The sequence below is a fragment of the Schistocerca cancellata genome, chromosome 3 (assembly GCF_023864275.1).
Source record: "Schistocerca cancellata isolate TAMUIC-IGC-003103 chromosome 3, iqSchCanc2.1, whole genome shotgun sequence".
NCBI lineage: Eukaryota > Metazoa > Arthropoda > Insecta > Orthoptera > Acrididae > Schistocerca > Schistocerca cancellata.
This window is the reverse complement of record NC_064628.1, coordinates 875,934,191-875,950,768: the sequence shown is the minus strand read 5'-3', so window position 1 is coordinate 875,950,768 and position 16,578 is coordinate 875,934,191.

The following is a 16,578-nucleotide window of genomic DNA, read 5'->3' as shown; positions in this document are numbered from 1 at the left end:
AGACTTAAGTCCTCCTGACTTTGATTTTTTAGGTTAGATGGCCTCGGGCAACGGCCTCAACAGGTGCGGGGCAAAGTCAGGACATGCGGGGACCAAGCAGCAATCGGTATTGTAATTGTAAACTGTCGAAGCTGCATTGGTAAAGTACCGGAACTTCAAGCGCTGATAGAAAGCACCGAAGCTGAAATCGTTATAGGTACAGAAAGCTGGCTGAAGCCAGAGATAAATTCTGCCGAAATTTTTACAAACGTACAGACGGTGTTTAGAAAGGATAGATTGCATGCAACCGGTGGTGGAGTGTTCGTTGCTGTTAGTAGTAGTTTATCCTGTAGTGAAGTAGAAGTGGACAGTTCCTGTGAATTATTATGGGTGGAGGTTACACTCAACAACCGAGCTAGGTTAATAATTGGCTCCTTTTACCGACCCCCCGACTAAGCAGCATTAGTGGCAGAACAGCTGAGAGAAAATTTGGAATACATTTCACATAAATTTTCTTAGCATGTTATAGTCTTAGGTGGAGATTTCAATTTACCAGATGTAGACTGGGACACTCAGATGTTTAGGACGGGTGGTAGGGACAGAGCATCGAGTGACATTATACTGAGTGCACTATCTGAAAATTACCTCGAGCAATTAAACAGAGAACCGACTCGTGGAGATAACATCTTGGACCTACTGATAACAAACAGACCCGAACTTTTCGACTCTGTAAGCGCAGAACAGGGAATCAGTGATCATAAGGCCGTTGCAGCATCCCTGAATATGGAAGTTAATAGGAATATAAAAAAAGGGAGGAAGGTTTATCTGTTTAGCAAGAGTAATAGAAGGCAGATTTCAGGCTACCTAACAGATCAAAACGAAAATTTCTGTTCCGACACTGACAATGTTGAGTGTTTATGGAAAAAGTTCAAGGCAATCGTAAAATGCGTTTTAGACAGGTATGTGCCGAGTACAACTGTGAGGGACGGGAAAAACCCACCGTGGTACAACAACAAAGTTAGGAAACTACTGCGAAAGCAAAGAGAGCTTCACTCCAAATTTAAACGCAGCCAAAACCTCTCAGACAAACAGAAGCTAAACGATGTCAAAGTTAGCGTAAGGAGGGCTATGCGTGAAGCGTTTAGTGAATTCGAAAGTAAAATACTAGGTACCGACTTGACAGAAAATCCTAGGAAGTTCTGGTCTTACGTTAAATCAGTAAGTGGCTCGAAACAGCATGTCCAGACACTCCGGGATGATGATGGCATTGAAACAGAGGATGACAAGCGTAAAGCTGAAATACTAAACACCTTTTTCCAAAGCTGTTTCACAGAGGAAGACCGCACTGCAGTTCCTTCGATAAATCCTCGCACAAACGAAAAAATGGCTGACATCGAAATAAGTGTCCAAGGAATAGAAAAGCAACTGGAATCACTCAACAGAGGAAAGTCCACTGGACCTGACGGGATACCAATTCGATTCTACACAGAGTACGCGAAAGAACTTGCCCCCCTTCTAACAGCCGTGTACCGCAAGTCTCTAGAGGAACGGAAGGTTCCAAATGATTGGAAAAGAGCACAGGTAGTCCCAGTCATCAAGAAGGGTCGTCGAGCTGATGCGCAAAACTATAGACCTATATCTCTGACGTCGATCTGTTGTAGAATTTTAGAACATGTTTTTTGCTCGAGTATCATGTCGTTTTTGGAAACTCAGAATCTACTATGTAGGAATCAACATGGATTCCGGAAACAGCGATCGTGTGAGACCCAACTCGCTCTATTTGTTCATGAGACCCAGAAAATATTAGATACAGGCTCCCAGGTAGATGCTATTTTTCTTGACTTCCGGAAGGCGTTCGATACAGTTCCGCACTGTCGCCTGATAAACAAAGTAAGAGCCTACGGAATATCAGACCAGCCGTGTGGCTGGATTGAAGAGTTTTTAGCAAACAGAACACAGCATGTTGTTATTAACGGAGAGACGTCTACAGACGTTAAAGTAACCTCTGGCGTGCCACAGGGGAGTGTTATGGGACCAATGCTTTTCACAATATATATAAATGACCTGGTAGATAGTGTCGGAAGTTCCATGCGGCTTTTCGCGGATGATGCTGTAGTATACAGAGAAGTTGCAGCATTAGAAAATTGTAGCGAAATGCAGGAGGATCTGCAGCGGATAGGCACTTGGTGCAGGGAGTGGCAACTGACCCTTAACATAGACAAATGTAATGTATTGAGAAAACATAGAAAGAAGGATCCTTTATTGTATGATTATATGATAGCGGAACAAACACTGGTAGCAGTTACTTCTGTAAAATATCTGGGAGTATGCGTGCGGAGCGATTTGAAGTGGAATGATCAAATAAAATTAATTGTTGGTAAGGCGGGTACCAGGTTGAGATTCATTGGGAGAGTCCTTAGAAAATGTAGTCCATCAACAAAGGAGGTGGCTTACAAAACACTCGTTCGACCTATACTTGAGTATTGCTCATCAGTGTGGGATCCGCACCAGATCGGGTTGACGGAGGAGATAGAGAAGATCCAAAGAAGAGCGGCGCGTTTCGTCACAGGGTTATTTGGTAACCGTGATAGCGTTTCGGAGATGTTTAACAAACTCAAGTGGCAGACTCTGCAAGAGAGGCGCTCTGCATCGCGGTGTAGCTTGCTCGCCAGGTTTCGAGTGGGTGCGTTTCTGGATTAGGTATCGAATATATTGCTTCCCCCTACTTATACCTCCCGAGGAGATCACGAATGTAAAATTAGAGACATTAGAGCGCGCACAGAGGCTTTCAGACAGTCGTTCTTCCCGCGAACCATACGCGACTGGAACAGGAAAGGGAGGTAATGACAGTGGCACGTAAAGTGCCCTCCGCCACACACCGTTGAGTGGCTTGCGGAGTATAAATGTAGATGTAGATGTAGATGTAGATTTGATTGCCCGCATCTCGTGGTCGTGCGGTAGTGTTCTCGCTTCCCACGCCCGGGTTCCCGGGTTCGATTCCCGGCAGGGTCAGGGATTTTCTCTGCCTCGTGATGGCTGGGTGTTGTGTGCTGTCCTTAGGTCAGTCAGGTTTAAGTAGTTCTAAGTTCTACCAGGACAGAAATCAATGAGGCACTTCATTAACCTGCTTGCTGGAAGAAAATACTGATGATGATAGTAGTGAAATGAAATATCTTGCACATCACAGATTTACATATACATGAGGGAACAAAAACCCTGGTGGCTCAAAAAACGGTATCGCCAATGTATGTGGCACGTGACAAACGCCACATTTACATGAAATGTATTACATGCTTGGACATGCTAATGATCAGCATAGCAGTTCATACGCAGATATCAGTAAATACATAAGGGAACATTAGGTAGCGGATTTTTTATTCAAAGATCTTAATTTAATATCCGTTTTGCCTCGCATAAGGAGAAATACATATCAGCACAGTGGAACTTTGGCAGCTGCAGAATAGTGTCCTATCGAAACTACTATGCATCTTTTCGGAATATCCCTTCTCGTGTTGGTCTGGATCCCACGACTGTCATGCGAATATTGGAACTGATGAGTTCACGAGGGCTAGTCGACGTCATGAAGATTCTTAATGGGCCGCGTGGGATTAGCCGAGCGGTCTGAGGCGCTGCAGTCATGGACTGTGCGGCTGGTCCCGGCGGAGGTTCGAGTCCTCCCTCCGGCATGGGTGTGTGTGTTTGTCCTTAGGATAATTTAGGTTAAGTAGTGTGTAAGCTTAGGGACTGATTACCTTAGCAGTTAAATCCCATAGGATTTCACACACATGTGAACATGTGAACACTTAATGGCCCCACATGACTAGCGCCCGACAGGACTCATTTTGTTCGCTGGGCTGTACAGGATCACAAAGCCGCCTCTCATACATTGAAATGGGAACGCTTTCCACAAGACAAGTATCCATATGGATTGTGTGATGACAACTGGAGCATCACAGTTAGCACAGAGATAGTTGATGCCGTTTCCTTTCTGGCAATGCAGACAAGAGCGCAAACCCCATTGTGCTTAACGACAATACTGGCCGGCTGCTGTGACCGAGCGGCTCTAGGCGCTTCAGTCCGGAACCGCGATGCTGCTACGGTCGCAGTTTCGAATCCTGCCTCGGGCATGGATATGTGTGCTGTCCTTAGTTTAGTTAGTTTTAAGTAGTTCTATGTCTGGGGGACTGATGACCTCAGATGTTAAGTCCCATAGCGCTCAGAGTCATTTGAACCAGTTTTTTGGCAATACTGAATAGAAAGGTCCCAGGAGAAGGAATGCTGCCGTTGTCATCGTGGAAACGGGCTCAGCGCCTATCATGAAGTATGGGGTGCCAGTGGGTATAGAATGCCGCCTCTAGGGCGTATAGATGGTAATGTGGACTCCAGTCAATACTTTTCTTACATGTTAAGTCTGGTGAATGTGCCGTATCAATAACCTTACTTTTCAACAAGATAAAAAAACCATATGTTGCTTGTGCTCTCTTGAGCTACCTCGAAACATAGTGAGTCCACAGGTACTCTGACCACTATGTTTTTCAGAGCTTACAATTGCTGAAAAGAAGCAGTGTGGAGTGAAGTACCCATATCTAATGAAAAGATAAACATTCCCAGATAGCGTATTATTTGAATTTTTTGAGCTCTCTTGCTCATCAGAAGTGAGTATCTCCCGATATTTATTTCCCCAATGGCAAAAAGTTAGAGGCTTAAAGCACATCTTGCTACCATCGCAGCTCGCTCGTGAGGGCGTGCGGTTCTAGGCGCTTCAGTCTGGAATCGCGTGACCGCTACGGTCGCAGGTTCGAATCCTGCCTCGGGCATGGATGTGTGTGATGTCCTTAGGTTAAAGTAATTCTAGGGGACTGATGACCACAGATGTTAAGTCCCATAGTGCTCAGAGCCATTTGAACCATTTGAACCAAGCTACCATCACCAACACGAAGTGATGAGTCGAATCTGTCATCTGAGTACAGACTCGATGCCCAACTGGCTTAGAGTCATTGTTGCTCCCTGCGTTCTACACTTCTGATCCTGCATATACCCAAATCACTCAAATATTCTGTCATGTATTCTTGTTACTGTACTAATATGCACAAAATAAAATTTTATTATTTTCTATACTTCGTGGCGTTGTTGTAATTTAAAGGCCAACAATGCAATGTTATAGGCTCACACTGTTTACTGTTACACACGTTTATTTTATTTTAGTTTATTTTGTTTTCAGTCATCATCCTTCTGACTGCGTTGATGTGCCCCGCCACAAACTCCTCTCCTGTGCCACCCTCTTTAGAGAGCATTTGCACACTACATCATCAAATATTCGTCATACGCATTGCAGGCTCTCTCTTCCCCTACCGTTTTTGCCCTCGTCTGGTGACTGCTCCGTGTAGTACCATGGAGGTTATTCCTTGATATCTTAACACGTTTCCTATCATCCTGTCCCTCCTCCTTGTCCCTTTCTTCGACGATTCTGCGGAGAACATACTCATTCCTTATCTTACCAGTCTACATAATTCTTGACATCCTGCCGTACATCTCAAAAGCTTCGATATTCTTCCGTTGCGGTTTCCCCACTAACCATGCTTCACTACCATACCATGTTGTGCTCCAAACGTATAGTATCAGAAATTTCTGCCCAAAAATGGCTCTTCGACGATTCTGCGGAGAACATACGAATTCCTTATCTTACCAGCCTACCTAATTTCTGACATCCTGCTGTACATCTGAAAAGCTTCGATACTCTTCCGTTGCGGTTTCCCCACTAACCATGCTTCACTACCACACCATGTTGTGCTCCAAACGTATATTATCAGAAATTTCTGCCCTAAAAATGGTTACATTTGATACCAGTAGACTTCTATTGGTCAGGAATGTGCTCCTTGCCTGTTCTCGTCTCCTTTATAGGTTCCCCTTGCTTCGTCCGTCATGAGTTATTTTACTTCTAAGATAGCAGAAGTCTTCGACTTCATCTACTTCGTGATCGACAGTTCTGACTTTAACTTTCTTGTAATTCTTCGTTCACTGTCGCTGAGGATAGTAGGAGACAGTCGACGTTCCCAACCCGTACTAACACTTCTTCGTCCAGGCGACTCTCCACTGTCCTGCCTATGATGATCCTTAAATACGCGAACCACAGCGGGCACCACCACCAAAAAAATGGTTCAAATGGCTCTGAGCACTATGGGACTCAACATCTTAGGTCATAAGTCCCCTAGAACTTAGAACTACTTAAACCTAACTAACCTAAGGACATCACACACACCCATGCCCGAGGCAGGATTCGAACCTGCGACCGTAGTAGTCCCGCGGTTCCGGACTGCAGCGCCAGAACCGCTAGACCACCGCGGCCGGCTCCACCACCAAGGAAACCAACATTCTTACCGACAACAGTGGCCCCATATTTCCAAATAAGCACTCCGTCTTCAGGCCATGAGTGGCCTACCGGGACCATCCGACCGCCGTGTCATCTTCGGTGGAGGATGCGGATGTGAGGGGCGTGGGGTCAGCACACCGCTCTCCCGGTCGTAAGATGGTGTTCTCGACCGAAGCCGTTACTATTCGGTCGAGTAGCTCCTCACTTGGCATCACGAGGCTGAGTGCACCCCGAGAAATGGCAACGGCGCATGGCGGACTGGATGGTCACCCACCCAAGTGCCGACCACGCCCGACAGCGCTTAACTTCGGTGATCTCACGGGAAGCGGTGTATCCACTGCCGCAAGGCCGTTGCCATATTTCCAAATAAAAACGTTGAAATCATACAGCGAGGTGACGAAAGACATGGGATACCTCTTAATATCGTATTGAAAATGTTTTTGCCACACGTAATGCAGCAACTACATGTTGCATGGACTCGACAAGTGGTTGGAAGTACCATGCAGAAATATCGAACCAGTCTGCCTATATAGTCGTAAGGAATGAGGAGATTCTGTGCAGAATCGTAGAGGAAAGGAATATGAGGAAAACACTGACAAGAAGGAACAGGATGACAGGACATCCGTTAAGACATCAGGGACTGACTTCCACGGTAATAGAGGGAACTGGACGGGGCAAAAATTGTAGAGCGAGACAGAGATTGGAATACATTCAGCAGGTAATTGAAGACGTAGGTTCCAAGTGCTACTCTGAGATGAAGAGGTTGGCACAGCAGAGAAATTCGTGGCGAGCTGCATCAAACCAGTCTCTAGACTGATGACTCAAAAAAGAAGAGTCGTCCATACTTGCGAAAGTGTTGCGGTGCAGGATTTTGTGCACGAGCTGACCCCTCGATAATGTCCCATAAATGTCTGATACATGTCGGGCGATCTCGGAGGCCAAATCATTCGGTCGAACTATGCAGAATGTTCTTTAAACTAGACGCGAACAATTCTGCCCAAGTGACATGGCACATTGTCATCCATAAAAGTCCATCGTTGTTTGGGAACATGAAGCCCATGAATGGCTTCAAATGGTATTCATCTATCCTAACATAACTATTTCAGTCAATTATCGTTTCAGATTGACCAGAGGACCCACACAGTCCATTCCACGTAAACGCAGCCCACTCCATTACGCAGCCGCCACCAGCTTGCACAGTGCCTTGTTGACAGCTTCGATCCATGGCTTCGCAAGGTCTGAGCTATAATCCAAACCCACCATCAGCTCTTACCAATTGAAATCTGGACTCATCTCACCAGGCAAACTGCTTTTCAGTCGTCTAGGGCCCAATCGACATGATCAAGAGCCCAGGACAGGCGCTGCAGGTGATGGCAAAGTCACTTGCGTCGGTCATCTGTCGCCTTAGCCCATTAACGCCAAATTTCACCACACCTGCTAAGGGATGCGTTCTTCGTACGTGTCACGTTGATTTATGCGGTTATATCACGCAGCGTTGCTTGTCTGTTATCACTGACCACTATACGCAAACACTGCGGTGAAGTGAAGACTGTCGGCCACTGTGTTGATCGTGGTGGTAGGTAATACCTGAAACTACACTACTGCCTATTAAAATTGCTACACCATGAAGATGACGTGCTACAGACGCGAAATTTAACCGACAGGAAGAAGATGCTGTGATACGCAAATGATTAGCTTTTCACACAGTGTTGGCGCCGGTGGCGACACCTACAACGTGCTGCCATGATGAAAGTTTCCAACCGATTTCTCATACACAAGCCCGCATCTCGTGGTCGTGCGGTAGCGTTCTCGTTTCCCACGCCCGGGTTCCCGGGTTCGATTCCCGGCGGGGTCAGGGATTTTCTCTGCCTCGTGATGAATGGGTGTTGTGTGCCATCCTTAGGTTAGTTAGGTTTAAGTAGTTCTAAGTTCTAGGGGACTTATGACCACAGCAGTTGAGTCCCATACTGCTCAGAGCCAGCCATTTCTCATACACAAACAGCAGTTGACCGGCGTTGCCTGGTGAAACGTTGTTGTGATGCCTCGTGTAAAGAGGAGAAATGCGTACCATCACGTTTCCGACTTTGATAAAGGTCGGATTGTAGCCTATCAGGCTTGCGGTTTATCGTATCGCGACATTGCTGCTCGCGTTGGTAGAGATCCAATGACTGTTAGCAGAATATGGGATCGGTGGGCTCAGGAGGGTAATATGGAACGCCGTGCTGGATCCCAACAGCCTCGTATCACTACCAGTCGAGATGACAGGTATATTATCCGCATGGCTGTAACGGATCGTGCAGCCACGTCTCGATCGCTGATTCAACAGATGGGGACGTTCGCAAGACGACAATCATCTGCACGAACAGTTCGACGACGTTTGCAGCAGCATGGAATATCAGCTCGGATTCCATGGCTGCGGTTCCCCTTGATGCTGCATCACAGACAGGAGCGCCTGCGATGGTGTACTCAATGACGAACCTGGATGCAAGAATGGCAAAACGTCATTTTTTCGGATGAATCCAGGTTCTGTTTACAGCATCATGATGGTCGCATCCGTGTTTGGCGACATCGTGGTGAACGCACATTGGAAGCGTGTATTCGTCATCGCCATACTGGCGTATCACGCGGCGTGACGGTATGGGGTGCCATTGGTTACACGTCTCGGTCACCTCCTGTTCGCGCTAACTGCACTTTGAACAGTGGACGTTACATTTCAGATGTGTTACGACCCGTGGCTCTACCCTTCACGCATCTCGTGGTCGTGCGGTAGCGTTCTCGCTTCCCACGCCCGGGTTCCCGGGTTCGATTCCCGGCGGGGTCAGGGATTTTCTCTGCCTCGTGATGGCTGGGTGTTGTGTGCTGTCCTTAGGTTAGTTAGGTTTAATTAGTTCTAAGTTCTAGGGGACTTATGACCACAGCAGTCGAGTCCCATAGTGCTCAGAGCCATTTGAACCATTAGCCATTTCTACCCTTCATTCGATCCCTGCGAAACCCTACACTTCAGCAGGACAATGCACAGTCGTATGTTGCAGGTCCTGTACCGGCCTTTCTGGATACAGAAAATGTTCGATTGCTGCCCTGGAAAGCACATTCTCCAGATCTCTCACCAACTGAAAACGTCTGGTCAATGGTGGCCGAGCAACTGGCTCGTCACAATACGCCAGTCACTACTCTTGATGAACTGTGGTATCGGGTTGAATCTGCATGGGCAGCTGTACCTGTACACGCCATCCAAGCTCTGTTTGACTCAATGCTCAGGCGTGTCAAGGCCGTTATTCCGGCCAGAGGTGGTTGTTCTGCGTACTGATTTCTCAGGATCCATGCACCGAAATTGCGTGAAAATGTAATCACATTTCAGTTCTAGTATAATATATTTGTCAATGAATGCCCGTTTATCATCTGCATTTCTTCTTGGTGTAGGAATTTTAATGGCCGGTAGTGCAGTATTTTCCACATATTCACCCTGTGAACCCCGGAATATTGAATAACCGAAATGGAATGTCTGATGCGTGTGGCTCCAACTAGTATTCCGGGTTCACAGTCTACTACTAATACGCGTGGTGCGGCTATAATCACGTCTTACAGTTCTTCACGAAAGCACCTGAGTGGCAAATGACAGCGCCGTCAGTGCACCACCCTTTAACGCTTTGCGTACGCGATATTATCGCCATCTGTATAATCGCACATCGCTGTCCCATGACTTTTGTCACATTGGTGTATGTTCCCCTCAACCTTCTTGGGGAATGTACAAACCATTAAACTGGAACAGGAGATTACAACAGCTCTACATAACGTTCAATAGCTTCTTATGTTACGATGTACGAGGGTCACTCCAAAAGAAATGCACACTATTTTTTTAATACATCTTTTACTCTACATGTTTGAGAGTTTTACAGTGTGTAGATACATCCCTCAGGAACAATATTTTCATTTCTCCACATAATTTCCATCCCTCTCAACTGCCTTACGACATCTTGGAACCAGGGCCTGTATACCCGCACGGTAAAATTCTGGACCAACCTGTTGGAGCCACTGTTTGGCAGCGTGCACAAGGGAGTCATCATCTTCTAACCTTGTTCCACGAACAGAGTCTTTCAGTTTCCCAGAGAGATGATAGTCACATGAAGCCAGGTCAGGACTGTAAGGCGGGTGTTTCAGTGATGTCCATCCGAGTTTTGTGATCGCTTACATCGTTTTCTGACTGACATGTGGCCGTGCATTTCTTTCAACAGCAAAACATCCTGCTCTTGCCGATGTTGTCGAACACGACTCAGTCGAGCTTGAAGTTTCTTCAGAGTCGTCACACATGCATCAGAATTTATGGTGGTTCTACATGGCATGATGTCCACAAGCAAGCGTCCTTCAGAATCGAAAAACACCGTAGCCATAACTTTTCCAGCAGAAGGTGTGGTTTTGAATTTTTTTTCTTGGGTGAATTTGCATGATGCCACTCCATTGATTACCTCTTCGTGTCTGGTGAAAAATGATGGAGCCATGTTTCATCACCTGTCACAATTCTTCCAAAAAATTCATCTCCACGATTCTCGTACTGTTCCAAAAGTTCGCTGCATACCGTTTTTCTTGTTTCTTTGTGAGCCACTCTCAACATCCTGGGAACCCACCTGGCACAAACCTTTTTTAACGCCAACAATTTCAGTATTCTGCAAACACTTCCTTCCCCTGTCCCAAGGTAGCGTAACAATTCGTTCACTCTGATGCGTCTGTCAGCAGTCAACCGGCCGGGGTGGCCGAGCGGTTCTACGCGCTACAGTCTGGAACCGCGCGACCGCTACGGACGCAGGTTCGAATCCTGCCTCGGGCATGGATGTGTGTGATGTCCTTAGGTTAGTTAGGTTAAAGTAGTTCTAAGTTCTAGGGGACTGATGACCTCAGATGTTAGTCCCATAGTGCTCAGAGCCATTTGAACCATTTTGTCAGCAGTCACCAATTCGTTAACTCTCCGCACATTGTCTGGAGTGTGTGTAGTACGAGGCCTGCCGCTGCGAGGAAAATCCTCAATATTGCCGTGCCCGCTTTCATCACGTAACCTGCTTGCCCACCGACTAACTGTACTGCGATCGACAGCAGCATTTCCATACAAATTTTTGAACCTCTTGTGGATGTTTTCCACTGTCTCGTTTTCACGGCACAGGAATTCTATGACAACACATTGCTTCTGACGAACGTCAAGTGTAGCAGCCATCTTGAAGACATGCTGTGACGGCACCACTCACGGGAACAGGTTGAACTAAGTTTGAAAACAAGCGGGAAGGGTATATCTACACACTGTAAAACTTTCACACATGCAGAATGGAAACTGTATTTTTGCAAAAATAGTGTGCGTTTCTTTTGGAGTGACCCTGGTATAACACTTATAAATCACATTTCCATTCAAACGAAACTCGTCTGCCTTATTTAAGCTAAGTGAGTAATTTGGCCAAGTGTCGGCGCCGCGGAGCGGAGAAGTAGGGAGGAAGAAATCCGGCAGCCGGCGGTACTTTGGGCACGTGCCCGCAGGATTAATTGCTGGGAGTTCCTCCGGGCGGCTGGAAACGGCAAATCGGGCCGCTACAAAACACGGCCCTCTACTTCTGCCGGTTGTAAGCCGCAGTCCGCCAAGTTGCTGGCACCGCCAAGTTGCGGGCACCCACCGCACCGCACCTCACCTCACGCCCGTTCGGTGCACAATGAAAGCGCGGTCGCCCCGGCCGCGAGGAATAAATTAAATTATTTGGTTGCCGTTTGCCGCAGCTCGTTAAGGCGCCGGGCGCCGCCCGCCAAGTTTTCTGTGCGCATGCGCGCCCCCCGCACTCCCTGTATTTCCCACATCGGGGCGGCGGCGGCGGCGCCGGCCCCGGCCCAAGTTTTAACGGTGCTGCGTAAACAAGTGCCACCTAACAAACTGCCGACTGAGCAAACAGGCACTTTTTCGGGAATAAACAAACTTCGTTAAAGCGAACAGGCTGCGCGGCCGAGTTTGCGGTATCCGCACGCAGTGACGCAGAGCTCTCGTGCGCCCAGCACTGCACTAGAGGCCACAGTTTTGTAAGGCGACGAGGACGGACTAAGACATTGATCGCACACTCTCGAGAACCTTATAATTCTCTCAGATTCATGTATACAAACGGAAAGGAACAGGTGTTATTCCATTTCAAGATTAGTGCTGAAGCTAGAACTATATGTGGAAGCAAAGTTTAATTCAACCTATACCCAAGACTGACAACCCTAAGTCGCCAGGTGACTACTGGCCGATCAGCATACTACCTGCAATATCTAAAGCCCTAGAATACATCGTCCATGAACAGCTGACGGATTACCTCAAAACTCATAACATCCACGACAAATATCAGTCAGGCTTTCGAAAGCACCATAGTACAGCAACTGCATTAATCAAAGTAACTGATGACATTAAACATGCTATGGACAGACGTGAAGCTACCATCCTAACACTGCTTGACTTTAGCAAGGCTTTTGATACAGTTGACTTTGATATATTACTAGTTAAAATGAAGCAGCTGAATTTCTCAAACAGCGCAATACACTGGTTCGACAGCTACCTCAAAAACAGAAGTCAACAAGTCATTTGTGGGTCGGAAAAGTCATCATGGAAAAACGTGCGCTCTGGAGTTCCCCAAGGCTCCGTCCTTGGTCCATTACTCTTCTCACTGTACATTAATGATATTTCTTCAGTGATTCACTCCTGCAACTACCATCTATATGCCGACGACATCCAACTGTACATAAGTGCAAGCCCCAAGAACATTGCTGACGCAGTAGAGAGTATGAACGCAGATCTTTGCTCTGTTTCTCGATGGGCACAGAACCTAGGTGTGAAACTAAACCCCAAGAAATCCCAGGTCATACTTATATCTCATCCAAAGTTAATCAGTCGGTACTTTCGCGAAACAGTCCCTCAAATACTCCTCAATGGTACCCAACTACCATACCAAAAAATAGTAAAAGACCTTGGAATAATCTTGGATGAACACCTAAACTGGGAAGAACAAACAGTCACAGCTTGCCGGAAATCGCTCTCCTCCCTACATGCAATTCAAATATTTAGAAAAATATTTCCAACCCATGTTAAACAAAAATTAGTCCAAACACTAGTCTTGCCTAATCTTTACTACTGTGATGTAGTTCAACACGGCACAAATAGTGAAAATTCGAGATGCCTCGAGCTAGTGATGAATGCTTGCGTTAGATACGTATGCAATATACGGTTGTATGATCATATCAGTCCTTCATACTCCCAGCTAGGTTGGATACGCCACATAAAGCACGCGATCTCCACACGATGTGCCTACTTCATCGATTTTTTAGCCACTGGTGCCCCCAATACTTATCTTCTCACATTAAACACCTATCATCATTCCACAACCGCAATACCAGATCGGATACGTCTAGCATCTTGGCTGTATCTTTACATAACACAAAATCTTTCTCCGTGTCATTCGCCATCTCAGCCATACGACTATGGAACGCGCTCCCGTGTGATCTGCGTCTTATCCAGAACCACTCAACATTCAAGAGGGAACTCAAGACTTAAATATTAGGGACGGTATAGCCACCATTGTTGTGCCCCTCTCATCTTTTTCTTTCTCCTGTCCATCATAGCTTCGAATTTTACCATTCTATTTCTCTTCCTCTAACCTATCTACTTCTTCTATATCTTTTTCACCCCATTCTATCGTCTTATGTCTCTGCTTGATGAGAATAACTCACAAGCTGCAAGAATATAACGAGAAAATTCCCAACTAGCAATAGGACTGACATTCATAAAAGAAAAATATGTTTACTTTCATATACAAAGTCATTATTATTATTATTATTATTATTATTATTATTATTATTATTATTATTATTCTTGATTGTTATAATTATTTTTTGATTGTTGTAATTATCATTGTACTACTTTTATAATCTCTATTTTTTTTCTTTAACATTGATACTGTATAACATGTTATATGTCCTTAATGTTCTGTAGGAACTGAAATTTGTTGAATCTGAGTATGCCTGGTTAGGTGTAAGAGAGGGCCTGAAGGCCCTTATCTTGCCAGGTAAAATAAATGCATAAATAAATAAATAAATAAATAAAATATATATATGAAGATAGGAACTGTTCTCGACAGAACAGATACCATTGATGACCGTGCAGCTTTTCTATAGGGTGAAAGATATTTAAATCGACAAACTCTGGGAGGTTGTAGGGGACATCAAAACAAATATTTTTCCCTAATGTCATTTTTTCCTATGAGGAGTGTTTAAACCGGTAGAGGAAGAGTTCTCTGGCTGCAAATTAATTACACCAACAAACACTTTTCCATTTTTTATGACCAAGAGACAACACATTAACACAACCAAATTTCAGTTACAGTAGATTTTCAAAAATGCCTCCATTGACACGTAAACGGACGAGCTGTCGGATTGTGTTCTGTCTGACACTGGCAAAAACCCCAGGAGTATCCTGAATTGTTCCTGCTGCAGCTACTATCCGGGCAACCAGATCTTCTTCTGATGCAACAGGAGTTGCGTAAACAAGGTTGCGCATCTCTCCCCACACAAAAAAGTCCAGAGGGGACATATCTGTGGATCGAGCAGGCCTTGGTACAGGACCACCTCTGCCAATCCACCGTCGCTCCAGGAATCGACGCATACGAATACTGAAATGTGCCGGCGCCCCATCATGTTGGAACCACATGCGTTGTCTTGTAGGGAGCGGGATGTCTTCCAGCAATTCTGGTAATGCTCTGGCGACAAAATTGTAATACTGCCTGACATTTAATGGCCTAGGTAGCAGATACGGTCCAATTAAACAGTCCCCAACAACACCGACCCACACATTAACGAAGAACCACACTTGATGAGCGCTAGTAACTGTGGCATGTGGGTTATCCTCACTCCAAACATGCGAATTGTGCATATTGAAGACTCCATCACGCCCGAACGTTGCTTCATCGGTAAACAACACAGAGGATGGAAATGTAGGATGGATTTCACACTCTTCCAGGTACCACTGCGAAAACTGTGCTCTGGGTGGATAATCAACTGGTTCCAGGTTGTGGACGCGCTGTAACGAAATGGACGTAATAACTGCTCTCGAAGGATTGTTCTTACATTCGTCTGATTCGTCCCCATGTTACGTGCAATTGCACGAGTGCTGATTGAAGGATCCCGCTCCACATGCTGCAAGACAGCTTCCTCCAATTGCAGCGTTCTTACCGTGTGACGGCGTCCCTGTCCAGGTAATCTGCTAAATGACCCGGTCTCACGCAGACGTTGGCACACAGCAGCAAAGGTCGTGTGATGCGGGATACGGCGATTAGGATATTGTTGTTGATAAACCCGCTGTGCAGCTCGTCCGTTGTGGTGCGTACTACGCACTAATCATATCAGTGTACTCACTCCAGGTGTATCGCTCCATTAGTAAACAGAGACAATGCACAACTACATTAGTGGACAGCAGTTGCCTACAACTGAAGAGCGTAATACCCCCTGTAACAACTGAAGATCGTAATACGGCCTCAAAAAACTGAAGAGTGTAATAGGGCCTCCATAGGAAAAAATGACATTAGGGAAAAATATTTGTTTCGATGTCCTCTACAACCTCCCAGAGTTTGTCGGTTTAAATACTTTTCACCCTGCAGAATAAATGATAATTAATTGAAACCCTCAGCTGCCGAAAGGAGGTGTTGATATACCTCGATGGGGTTTCAATTAATTATTATTTATTCTAGAGAACCTGCACGGTCATCAGTGGTATCTGTTCTTTGGAGAACAGTTACTATCTTCGTATATATACAGGGCTATTACAAATGATTGAAGCGATTTCATAAATTCACTGTAGCTCCATTCATTGACATATGGTCACGACACACTACAGATACGTAGAAAAACTCATAAAGTTTTGTTCGGCTGAAGTCGCACTTCAGGTTTCTGCCGCCAGAGCGCTCGAGAGCGCAGTGAGTCAAAATGGCGACAGGAGCCGAGAAAGCGTATGTCGTGCTTGAAAAGCACTCACATCAGTCAGTCGTAACAGTGCAACGACCCTTCAGGACGAAGTTCAACAAAGATCCACCAACTGCTAACTCCATTCGGCGATGGTATGCGCAGTGTTTTGTGCAATCTCACGGTTTAAAGTTTACGGCCCCTTTTTCTTCTGCGAAAAAAACGTTACAGGACACGTGTATCTGGACATGCTGGAAAATTGGCTCATGCCACAACTGGAG